A 13,221-nucleotide genomic window follows, 5' to 3' on the forward strand; every position below is an offset into this window, starting at 1 on the left:
TTTACAAAACATTGATATTGATTGATTTAATTTATTCAAACACAGTAAAAAGCCCTCGATCAGCCTATGGCTGTTTATAAAATATGAACAGAGTGGCCCATTTCTAGGTCTAAATCTCGAAAAAAATTCTCCTCGCGCTTCGCGCTTGCATCAATTGTTGAATTATATAGCTATCCTGTTCACGATTACAAAAATTGATTAAAATTTTCCATTCTTTCTTTAGAAATTTTCAAAAATTTTCAGCTCGCGCTTCGCGCTCGCATTTTTTGATTGTTGAAATATGTAACGCCTTCATGGCTAAGTGCAAGCAGTCCTTAACAGGTACCTTTTCAACAGGTACCAGTTCAAAACGTATATAATAATTTTAATCGCATTGTAAATACTCATCCTTTTCATGATTTACAACACATGAATAGAGTGTCTCGTTCAGTAAATATTATAGGACTAAATCTCGAAATTTTCCGCTCGCGCTTCGCGCTAGCACCAATTGTTTACTTATATACCTATTCTGCTTGAGTTACAGAAAGTGCTTAGAATTTCCATTCTTTAGGTGAAGATGTAAAAAAAAATCAGCTCGCGCTTCGCGCTCGCATTATTTGATTGTTAAATGCTAACTGCACGCAGTCTTTAACAGGTATCAGTTCATTTCTGCTCGCGCTTTGCGTTTGTAGTAATTATTAAGTTGCATACACATTTTTTTCAGGATAACAAACATTGCCCAGAATGTTCAAATTTTAGGAACAAGTACATAAAATTTCCAAAAAGTTAGCTCGCGCTTCGCGCTCGCATCATATAAATAAGGATTAAGATATTATATATTAATTTATGAGAATAAAGCTAAGAAGTGACTTATGAGGACTACCCCTTCAAAGAAACAAACACAAATCATCTTCGAGCTGCCGATCGGGGAAAATATGGCTGAAACAAATTTCCGCCCCCCCCCCTATTGGCGAAGGCTGGATCCGCCCCTGTGTCCCCCTACCTTTTGGGAGAGATTTCCGCCCATGCAACATAGTACGCAGTCTGACTATCCTTTGTATAAAAACAAAACTTGGGAAATTTCATTATGCTTCTGGCAAATCTTTGAAAAGTGTCGGTTACTCATGTTACATGATTTGGACATGCATAACATGAAAAGTGGACATAAGTGAAAAGTGTCCTCATGCAAGGCTTTTATGAAAGTTGATTATATCCATTTCAAAGAAGTATATTAGGGAGACAAATTTTTATATATCTAAAAAAATAAAGAACACATGGTTTTTACTAGGGGTGCAGATAAAGTGGTTACTCACGTTACGGTTCAGATGGGCTATATGTACAAAGACACATTGAGCTCATGTCCACCAACCTATGGAATTGCCCACATGCATATACATATAATGTAGATACCTGAGGAGGGGAGAGTTTACTTAACGAAGGAAAGTGAGAGAAATAAGAAGGGGGGGGGGGGCATAGAACAAACAAAAAAAAGGAAAAAAAGAAAGAAAGAGGGAGAGAAAGGAATGGAGAAGGCGAATCATAACATGATCGAGTATACAAAAAAGAGAAGAAAAAAACCAAACCCAATTTGTGAAAAAAGGTTGTTTTTCCGTCATTATGAGAATGACATAAAACGTGGATCCAGGGGCCCATTTCAGAAGACTTACAAACAACATTACTACGGTAACTTTCCTACTACATGGAACCCTTTACTAATATTGTGATATACAGGTAAGCCCTGTTATAATGGTAGTTGCCAGAAAGTCAAAGTTATACATGTATAGTTGTAACTCTTTATGAAATGGTCCTCTCACACTGTCACAGAGGTTGTGCACTCTTCAAGATTTTGCCCCCCCCCCACCCCTTTGTTTTGCTTCTTAATTGCCGATATCACCACTGCCCTCCCCTTACCCCTCAATCCTGGGTCCACCCTATAGAAGCGTTTCATAGGGATTTGTCTGACGTTTTATCTGACAAGTCCCGCTTCTATCTAACAGCTACCATAGAAACAGTGTTTTTCAGCCAAACAAAATCGTGGAAAGTTGTCAGACACAAAGTTGATGAATTGCTATCATACGATAAAGGTTTAATTTCTTTCATTATAATCATTGCTCTTTTTTAATTCCAAGTCTCATTGACACAAAGTCATGAGGTAATGTGAAAAACTTATATCTAAAGGCATGCGATCGTATTATATAGAGGTATAGAGGTACAGAATACCATCATCGTCATGGTTATTGTAATAATTATTTGATATTTCAATGCTCGGTGGAATTTCCCCGTCACTTGAATAGACTGCATGGTAAATAATGTAAAATTCGTTCACGATGATTAAATCACATTGTAATAAGTGCACAACACCGTGGACATGGTGGAGGACTGAGACCAATAACATTGCCTTTTTATATAACGAAATTAACTTTTGGAATTAACGGATATAGACAAAGGTGAGTGACTTGAACTATTCTTGTATTGTTTGAAGTGTAGGTATCTTACACACATTAAGAATTGCTAGTACTTGCAAGATGAAAAAAGTGGAGAGGAAATTCCGTTACGAAATATTGTAATGTACATTAACATTTTGTTAACCCGGAAGTACGGTGAAAAAATAGAGTGGAGTGGAACCCAAAGTAGACTTTTTTAATGTCTATCCCATGGGTACTTCCAAAAAATGTGACACTTAAGTATCACTCAATACTAAATCATACTATTCTTGTTTGTAGGTTTAACATTAATTGAGACCATATATTTTACTGGAAATGTCGTGCCATTTCGACTTTAATGAAGACAGTTATTGAGCAAACCCATGGAAATAGTGTATGTCACTGATACTAATAGACACGGTCTTAAGTCATATTATGGAAATTAAGTTCACCCAATCCTGAAACAAAATGCACATAGTTAAGTCAGGTATGAATACCTCAGATATTTTAGGCCGCACGGGCCTATTAACATTGGGAAAGCAAGAGATATTCATTCGAGCCGACCCATTGCTATTTTTTTTATTTTGATATGGCTGATTGACAAAGTGTATGCATATGATTGTCCATCTAACACTGATTCTATTTTTGGTAATTACTGAACTTCCTTTTCCCAAATTGGGAAGAAATATCACCAATTTTGGACTATATTTTGACTGGCGGAAGGATTAGGGCTATTTTGCTGTTTGAGGTGATGAATCTGCTCCCCCCGACGATGTCTTCAAACACGCCAATTTATTTTTAAAATGAGCCAGTCGAGGGACCCTTTTCTGGTCAGATATGGATTGCCAGATATATATCATATTCACTGGTAGTAAACATTCGACCCCCGAATTTCATCCTTATTTTTTATGAATTTTTTAAAGTGCCAATTTAACACACGAGTCTATGGGGAATGAATTAGGCCTGTGATACCTTTATCTTGCCAGGTCGACATGATAACGTTATCATGTCAACCTGGTGATACGTCAGCTCGCCAAGTCGACTCTTGAAACGTTGCATATCGATTTGGCAAAACACATATCTCGCCAAATCGACTGATTTCGCTTGGCGAGATACACTATCATGTCGTGTCGACTTATATACAGTTGCATGTCAACTTGGCGAGATACGTGGTGGACGTATTGTTAAACGACTTGTAACTTTTTATAAGTCAACCTTGCAAGATAAGGTATTTCGCCATGTCAGCATTAAAAAGCTTTTAAAGCCGACTTGGCAAGAAAACTAGCCATGTCAACATACATGACATAAGCAGAGGCGTCGATCGGGGGAGGGAGGGGGGGGGGAGCGATAACCCCAACTTATATTCGGGGGAGGGGCAAACTCATATCGATTTGCCCCCCATGGTTCTGATAACCTGAAAAATTTACAATTGTGAAATGGAAATATATATTGTAGATAACGGACTCGTCTTGGCCTAAAAATGCTATACGAAACCAACAAAATTGTCAATTTTGCACGCAATCCCCCCCCCTTTCCAAAGCATGGATCGATGCCTCTGCTAAGCATGTTAAGTCGACTTGGCAAGATAACGTATCTCGTCCATGACACTTTAAAGGACAAGTCCACCCCCCAAACAAAAACAAAAAAAAGTTGTTTTGAATACAAAGAGAACAATCCAACAAGCACAACACCAACATTTTCATCATCAGAATCGGATATAAATGAGAGTTAAGTTATGACATTTTAAACCTTTCGCTTAATTTCACAAAATAGTTTTATGCACATCCTGGTCTGTATGCAAATGAAGGAATTGATGACATCATCCTCTCTCACTATTCCTTTTGTATTTTATTATTATGAAATATGAAATATTCTAATTTTCTTCTCATTGTCATGTGAAAGAAGTTTTATTCTTCCCTGAATATTTGGAATTACCAATGTTTTAACATTTTATGATTCAGTTAAGTTGGTCCTTATTGTCAAATTTGTAAAAATTGAAATGTTGTATAATTCAAACAATAAAGAACAAAAGAAACAGTGAGTGAGGGTTGTGAAAAATAAGCGAAAGTTTAGAATGTCATAACTTTCTTATTTTACATCAGATTTTGATGATTTTCATCGTTACGCTTGATATTTTTTTCTCTATTGATTCAATTCAACACTTTTCCTTTAAAGCTCTGTAAATCAACGTAAGCTTGCATAGAAGTACAAATTAATGTACAAATCCAACATCCCCCTCCATGCAATGGAATACGAGTTTGTATACGGGGGGGATGGGGTGGGGAAGCTGCATGAAAATTATATCCATATCCTGCTATCTTCGCCTATGCAGCATAATAAAGAGACATTTTGATATGTGCCGTACAAGAACAGCATTATCATTATTGTTGTACTATTATAACTATTGAAAATGTCAAAGGTCGTTGGGAATTCCCAGACACTAAGAATAGACAAACGAACCGTTCGTACACAATGATAATGGTATTATTATGATCAGTTTGCTAAATACGCACTTCAGAGAACCCAGCTTCTATTCATAATTCAGTGCATATTTATTACTATCATAAAACGATATCATCTTGTACATAGGGGGAAAGGTGAGTGAATTCACCCTTTTCAGTGTCACATTGATGAAAGTCAAAATCATTGTTAGGATGTTTCCCATATCAGTCATGGAATCATAATTTACTTTGGACTGAAAATGCTAGGTATATAATAGATAGGCCTATCGTTGTCACATTGAACAATGCTAATAATTTCCAAGGCGGAGAGGAATATTATATCCGTTTATGAAGGGATACTCAAGGCTTTTATTTGAACAGATAGAGCAAAATCAGACAAACAAAAAATATGAAAATTTCATCAAAACTCCGGGTCAAAACTCTACGAGGAATAAGAAAAGTTTAATATGGTATTTATTTTTTTCACATTATTTCGGTTAAAGCAGTTCTATGCATCGTATTCGTGAATATGCCGTGAGCGAGCTGATGATGCCACCCAACTTATCCTTTTGTATTTTAGGATTATTTAATTGAATTAAAGTTATTTTTTTATAATGACCCGAATGGGGTCATTATTTTTAAGCGCTGTCCAACATGAAGGAAAATTGTACAGAGGATATGGATTTCAATAAATAATGATGCAAGCGCAAAGCGCGAGTTAATTTTTTTGGGGGGAGATTTTGACCTTAAGCAAGAACATAATAATCATTGTCGGTACAAAAGCGCGAGCGGAAAAATTTTGATATTTTTTACTAAAAAACTTAATATTTTCACATTATTTTAAATATAAAGAACAAAGTACCGCATATTTTATTGAACAAGCTGTGTATTTCAACAAACATAATACGAGCGCGAAGCGCGAGCTGAAATTTTTAACACACTGACCCGAAAGGAACTTTTGAAGCACTGTCCAACACGAACATAATGAAGGAACACTGTGGAGAGAACATATCTCACTAAATACATGATGCGAGCGCGAAGCGCGAGCTGGAAATTTTATTAGATCTAAAAACATATGCAGTACATTCTAATCACTGTCGGTAAAGAGAGCTCCCCACGTTCTCATTGCGAAAGAAAAAAAAATCACAATTTAATGATGATGCAATGGGACATTCATTTGACAAAGTGGAACTCAAAGACCTAGCAAGAACAAGGTACGTGGAGCAGTTAGAACCAAATCACTAGCATTTTGATGTCTGTAACTACATCTAATCAATCGTACATAAAAACCCTGAACATTGACAATTTTGTCTAGGGCGTCAAAAATGGCATGCGCCAAAATAAAAGAAATCGCACGATTCAAGCAGCACTCTGAATTGAGTATTCGCAGTCGAATAAATAATTGATCTTTGTATCATTATTTTCTTTATGCATTTTGAGGATAATGTTCAATAACGTTTTTAAGTGATGACCTGACCAAACATTTTACTCTGAGGACATCTAGAACATTTAGGAAATATCAAAAACTCTCGTTCATATAATTTGGAATCATGAATGACTATTCATACGCACTTTGTACATTATGATGATACAGTTACCTTTAGGTGCGGATCCAGGATTTTCCAAAGGGGGGGGGGGACATTTTCCCGAGGAAAAACTTGACAAGAAAAAAAAAATTAAGTACATTTCGTCCACGAAAAAAATTGAAAAGCAAAAAAAAAAAGAAAAAAGGTCATCATCTTCAAGGGGGGGGGGGGCACAGTTGTGTTTTAACGGCATTTTTACATTACGAATTTTAATTGTGACTCTCAAGGGGGGGGGGGGGCACGAGCCGTCTGTGCCCCCCCCCGTGGATCCGCCATTGGTTACACAAGCAAAAGTATTCAAACATGTTTAATAACGCACTGACATGGGCTATTCCACGGTTACTCACGTTACATTTGGAGACACCTTGACTCATACTTGGAGCTGTAACTCCATTATTATTGATACTAAACATCTCTTTATCACAACATAGCATGGGCGGAAATCCCAGGGGGGACAGGGGGGACGTGTCCCCCCTACTAAAAAAAGTAGGGGGGACACAATATCAAATGTCCCCCTACTATTTTTTGTCTTTTATGACGGTAAGAAATACATCATTCTAAATCGAAATAAAACATGTATTTTGGGACGAGTTGGGACGAGATGACCGTACTTTTGGGATGATAACCTTTTCTTTTAGTTGTCAAATTTTCCCGCCCCCTGTCCCCATAGGCGGATCCAGGGGGCCGAGGTTCCCCCCCCCCCCTATTGGCGGAGCAAAAAAAAGAAAAAAGGGGAAAGAAAGAAGGAAAAAGGAAAAAAGGATGGAAAAGAGAGGAGAAAAAGAAGAGAAGGACGACGAGTGCATAAAATAAGATGAGGGGAAGACTTGGAAAATAAAAAAAATCTTTCGCGCCACTATATAAAATTTTCGCTTTCGCTTCGCGCTCGCATTACCTGTTAGGTGATTTACATATCTTGTTCAATATGAATCTCAAATATCAAGTTTGGAAGTCAATATACAATACATATTTCACCTCGGAAATCGAACTTTCATTATTTTGTGTGATTTACAAATTGATTTTCAAAAAGTGATCTGTAAAAATGTCAGTTTTATGGTCTGAATAATGTTATCAACATTTGCTGCTTGCTCGCAAATTTTGATTTATCAGGTACCTATTATTTTCGTGTATTCCATAAAGTTTTCAAAATATCCCTTTTCATGTCTGATTGTCAAGACGTATCCGATAGCGCTGCACGCTGGCATTTTGATTGGCGAGTTATGTATGTTTCAATATTGATTATACAACAAACTAGTTAAAATCCCCTTTTCATGACAGTTTATCAAAAAATTTAGCTCGCGATTTGCGCTCGCATTAATGGTTAAAAATATATTAACTGAAGCATCCTATTCTTAATTACAAAAGTGAAATGTCCAGTTTTTATGCCATAATATCATCAGATTTTGCGCCCTCATTATGCATTAATAAATATGATATTAATTTAATAATTAAATTGTCCCTTTTGTTTCATCTCGCGCTTAGCAAGAGGAATAGGAAGATAGTCATCATTTTAATGACATGTCGTAAGGATGTCCCGGTCCTATGTCAAAACTCAAAGTAATAATAATGAAAATTTTAACTCTTTTTTTAAGTGCGATCCATATCCACCTTACATTTTTCCTACAAAGTGCTTGAAACATAAAGCTGTAATTGTCTCTTTTTTCAGATCGGAATATCAAAGTTTCATGATTTTCATGATTAAAGATGTATTCAGAATGCCTAGATTCTAGGTCTAAATATGAAACACGCGCGCGCATGTTTATTCAAATACTCAACTTGTTCTCTATTTAAATCATCCAGTTTCAGATCACATATCAACATTTTTTTCTGCTCGCGCTTTGTGCTCGCATTATTAATGTAGGAAGACTCCCTATTACTCATCCTTTTAATCATTTACAAAACATTGATATTGATTGATTTAATTTATTCAAACACAGTAAAAAGCCCTCGATCAGCCTATGGCTGTTTATAAAATATGAACAGAGTGGCCCATTTCTAGGTCTAAATCTCGAAAAAAATTCTCCTCGCGCTTCGCGCTTGCATCAATTGTTGAATTATATAGCTATCCTGTTCACGATTACAAAAATTGATTAAAATTTTCCATTCTTTCTTTAGAAATTTTCAAAAATTTTCAGCTCGCGCTTCGCGCTCGCATTTTTTGATTGTTGAAATATGTAACGCCTTCATGGCTAAGTGCAAGCAGTCCTTAACAGGTACCTTTTCAACAGGTACCAGTTCAAAACGTATATAATAATTTTAATCGCATTGTAAATACTCATCCTTTTCATGATTTACAACACATGAATAGAGTGTCTCGTTCAGTAAATATTATAGGACTAAATCTCGAAATTTTCCGCTCGCGCTTCGCGCTAGCACCAATTGTTTACTTATATACCTATTCTGCTTGAGTTACAGAAAGTGCTTAGAATTTCCATTCTTTAGGTGAAGATGTAAAAAAAAATCAGCTCGCGCTTCGCGCTCGCATTATTTGATTGTTAAATGCTAACTGCACGCAGTCTTTAACAGGTATCAGTTCATTTCTGCTCGCGCTTTGCGTTTGTAGTAATTATTAAGTTGCATACACATTTTTTTCAGGATAACAAACATTGCCCAGAATGTTCAAATTTTAGGAACAAGTACATACAATTTCCAAAAAGTTAGCTCGCGCTTCGCGCTCGCATCATATAAATAAGGATTAAGATATTATATATGAATTTATGAGAATAAAGCTAAGAAGTGACTTATGAGGACTACCCCTTCAAAGAAACAAACACAAATCATCTTCGAGCTGCCGATCGGGGAAAATATGGCTGAAACAAATTTCCGCCCCCCCCCCTATTGGCGAAGGCTGGATCCGCCCCTGTGTCCCCCCTACCTTTTGGGAGAGATTTCCGCCCATGCAACATAGTACGCAGTCTGACTATCCTTTGTCTAAAAACAAAACTTGGGAAATTTCATTATGCTTCTGGCAAATCTTTGAAAAGTGTCGGTTACTCATGTTACATGATTTGGACATGCATAACATGAAAAGTGGACATAAGTGAAAAGTGTCCTCATGCAAGGCTTTTATGAAAGTTGATTATATCCATTTCAAAGAAGTATATTAGGGAGACAAATTTTTATATATCTAAAAAAATAAAGAACACATGGTTTTTACTAGGGGTGCAGATAAAGTGGTTACTCACGTTACGGTTCAGATGGGCTATATGTACAAAGACACATTGAGCTCATGTCCACCAACCTATGGAATTGCCCACATGCATATACATATAATGTAGATACCTGAGGAGGGGAGAGTTTACTTAAAGGGGAATCCAGCCTTGGCCATAAAATGTTGTGTTGGGAAGGAGAAAAATAAATGAAACAGAATGGTGAAAGTTTGAAAGAAATCGGACAAGCAATAAGAAAGTTATAGTTGCTTTAAAATTGAGATCACTAATACTATGTAGATTTCAAATTGGCAACTGAGTAAGTAAATTATGACAAGGGGCAAGGAAAACTTTCCCATAGGCCATGTACTTTATTATCAGGGATTAGTGGTTTTCTCCTAAGTACCCATTCCCCTGGGGCAGTAATCTAAATGTAACCCAGGTAGTATATTGTTTTATGTCCTCATGAAAGAAAAATATAATTTGAAATAAAACTTTTTGGAAAAATGACATTTTAGCCATATTATGTATTGGAGTACATGGAAGAGTATAGTCCTTGCCTTACATCACTATGACATCCCATATGCGGCCAATTTGAAGTCTCCATGGGTATCGTGATTACCAATATTTACAACTTTTAAAAATTCATAACTTTCGTGTTGTTTGTCCAATATTGTTCAAACTTTCACCTATCAACTTGTCTGATTTTTCTTTTCCTTATAAAAACAAGTTTTTATCTGGGTTGGATTCCCCTTTAACGAAGGAAAGTGAGAGAAATAAGAAGGGGGGGCATAGAACAAACAAAAAAAGGAAAAAAAGAAAGAAAGAGGGAGAGAAAGGAATGGAGAAGGCGAATCATAACATGATCGAGTATACAAAAAAGAGAAGAAAAAAACCAAACCCAATTTGTGAAAAAAGGTTGTTTTTCCGTCATTATGAGAATGACATAAAACGTGGATCCAGGGGCCCATTTCAGAAGACTTACAAACAACATTACTACGGTAACTTTCCTACTACATGGAACCCTTTACTAATATTGTGATATACAGGTAAGCCCTGTTATAATGGTAGTTGCCAGAAAGTCAAAGTTATACATGTATAGTTGTAACTCTTTATGAAATGGTCCTCTCACACTGTCACAAAGGTTGTGCACTCTTCAAGATTTTGCCCCCCCCCCCACCCCTTGTTTTGCTTCTTAATTGCCGATATCACCACTGCCCTCCCCTTACCCCTCAATCCTGGGTCCACCCTATAGAAGCGTTTCATAGGGATTTGTCTGACGTTTTATCTGACAAGTCCCGCTTCTATCTAACAGCTACCATAGAAACAGTGTTTTTCAGCCAAACAAAATCGTGGAAAGTTGTCAGACACAAAGTTGATGAATTGCTATCATACGATAAAGGTTTAATTTCTTTCATTATAATCATTGCTCTTTTTTAATTCCAAGTCTCATTGACACAAAGTCATGAGGTAATGTGAAAAACTTATATCTAAAGGCATGCGATCGTATTATATAGAGGTATAGAGGTACAGAATACCATCATCGTCATGGTTATTGTAATAATTATTTGATATTTCAATGCTCGGTGGAATTTCCCCGTCACTTGAATAGACTGCATGGTAAATAATGTAAAATTCGTTCACGATGATTAAATCACATTGTAATAAGTGCACAACACCGTGGACATGGTGGAGGACTGAGACCAATAACATTGCCTTTTTATATAACGAAATTAACTTTTGGAATTAACGGATATAGACAAAGGTGAGTGACTTGAACTATTCTTGTATTGTTTGAAGTGTAGGTATCTTACACACATTAAGAATTGCTAGTACTTGCAAGATGAAAAATGTGGAGAGGAAATTCTGTTACGAAATATTGTAATGTACATTAACATTTTATTAACCCGGAAGTACGGTGAAAAAATAGAGTGGAGTGGAACCCAAAGTAGACTTTTTTAATGTCTATCCCATGGGTACTTTAAAAAAATGTGACACTTAAGGACGTTCCGCAGTTATGTTTGTGCGCATTATGATCTGCGCATAGTTTACACTCCGCGCGCTGACGTCACAATGGATGAACATGTGATTGATTAGCTGCGGGTATGAGCTGATTTTTCTCATCTTCTGCACTTTAACTGCAGATCCGATGCGTTATTTCATGAAGCTAAAAATTGAATTATTCCATGGACCATTCATAAAAAAAATTCTACAATTTCAAAATACTTTACTCTGCATTGCTGCCAAGAATCACGAATATTACCCCGAGTTTGAATAAATGGTAGAGTGGTTTTGATTTTTTCTTCACATAGATACAAAGCATTCGGCGAATTTTTGGTGTTTTAAAAAGCACATTTGCTCTAATAAAAATGCTGATAGTTTGAAAACAAGCAGATGAACCCCTATTTTTTAAAGTTTGTACCTCTTAGGTATACCTTCCTCTACAACTCTGCAAATTTTGGTGAAAATGACATGGATTTTGAATAAAGTGCAGCATTTATTGTACGTTTGTTGTTTGTTACTAAAATTTTACATTTTTTAGATTGGGGTTTTGTTATCGTTTACGCCTTTTTTAAGAACTGACAGTGCTGTTAAACTTGAAATTGCAAACAAATAGCACTATAAATGAATTCTCCATTCTAACGATACAATTATTAACTCTTTTGCGAAATTTGATGACTTTTTCATGTATTTTGACTGAGTAATAGAGGTTTAAACTCATTGAAGTAATCTTGGGCGGTCTAAAAATGCCAAATTCTTTTGGATGCGCAATTCTTAAGAACATCAATTTGGGTGAACTTTGAAGCTCTATAGCAAAAAATCAAGCACATGGACCTGTGTTAAATTTTGTATATTTCGAATATTAGGGTTCTAAAGTATCGATGTGCAAAGTTTGGTGAAAATGACATGGATTTCACTTTAACTGTGGAACGTCCTTAAGTATCACTCAATACTAAATCATACTATTCTTGTTTGTAGGTTTAACATTAATTGAGACCATATATTTTACTGGAAATGTCGTGCCATTTCGACTTTAATGAAGACAGTTATTGAGCAAACCCATGGAAATAGTGTATGTCACTGATACTAATAGACACGGTCTTAAGTCATATTATGGAAATTAAGTTCACCCAATCCTGAAACAAAATGCACATAGTTAAGTCAGGTATGAATACCTCAGATATTTTAGGCCGCACGGGCCTATTAACATTGGGAAAGCAAGAGATATTCATTCGAGCCGACCCATTGCTATTTTTTTTATTTTGATATGGCTGATTGACAAAGTGTATGCATATGATTGTCCATCTAACACTGATTCTATTTTTGGTAATTACTGAACTTCCTTTTCCCAAATTGGGAAGAAATATCACCAATTTTGGACTATATTTTGACTGGCGGAAGGATTAGGGCTATTTTGCTGTTTGAGGTGATGAATCTGCTCCCCCCGACGATGTCTTCAAACACGCCAATTTATTTTTTAAATGAGCCAGTCGAGGGACCCTTTTCTGGTCAGATATGGATTGCCAGATATATATCCTATTCACTGGTAGTAAACATTCGACCCCCGAATTTCATCCTTATTTTTAATGAATTTTTTAAAGTGCCAATTTAACACACGAGTCTATGGGGAATGAATTAGGCC

Source organism: Lytechinus pictus, chromosome 2 (assembly GCF_037042905.1).
Source record: "Lytechinus pictus isolate F3 Inbred chromosome 2, Lp3.0, whole genome shotgun sequence".
Classification (NCBI taxonomy): Eukaryota; Metazoa; Echinodermata; class Echinoidea; order Temnopleuroida; family Toxopneustidae; genus Lytechinus; species Lytechinus pictus.